Genomic DNA, 634 nt, shown 5'->3' on the forward strand with positions numbered 1-634 from the left:
TACAAAGAAAAAATATACAGAGGAAAAGGGAAAGAATGCTAAAGGAGGAGGGAGATCAGTTGTTTTTCTGCTCTCTACAGGAGCTCTGAACTCTGAACAAGTTGCTGTTTAAAATTAATTTCAGTTTTCAGAATACCACCCTCCATGCCACGGGTTTTGGCTCAACTCATCAGCATCCTGGAAGCCTTGAGCTGGGCTTGGGTTCAGGGGTCCTTTGAATGTACAACCTTTCTCTTCTTGCTTCCAACTGGTATTTTGCAGTAGATAGGCCCAGCATCATCGTGAAAGGGCAAAATTTTATACACCCTCCCTTACACACATCCTGGCTTCTACAGTTGCAGATTCTTTCTCAGCATCTCTAAGTCAGGGCCTCAGCTCAGAGCTAAGCCCACCTTCCCCTGGGCACCACAGCACATTTTGCATGGACCTTGACAAAGACTTTGCAGGACACTGTTGCAAAGTCTACTTTCTACTGCTCTGCTATGACAACACCAAGCCCAACTTTCTTCACCTCCTCTCTGACATAAAGAGCTTGCTTCTGATTCAAGGCCTATTACAGCCTCCCTGCTCAGCCATAGCAGGTCAGCTCTGTCCTGTGGCCACTTCCTTGTGCTGGCAACAGTTACACACTTGT

The sequence above is a fragment of the Chaetura pelagica genome, unplaced genomic scaffold (assembly GCF_000747805.2).
Source record: "Chaetura pelagica isolate M959 unplaced genomic scaffold, ChaPel_1.0 scaffold65, whole genome shotgun sequence".
Lineage (NCBI taxonomy): Eukaryota > Metazoa > Chordata > Aves > Apodiformes > Apodidae > Chaetura > Chaetura pelagica.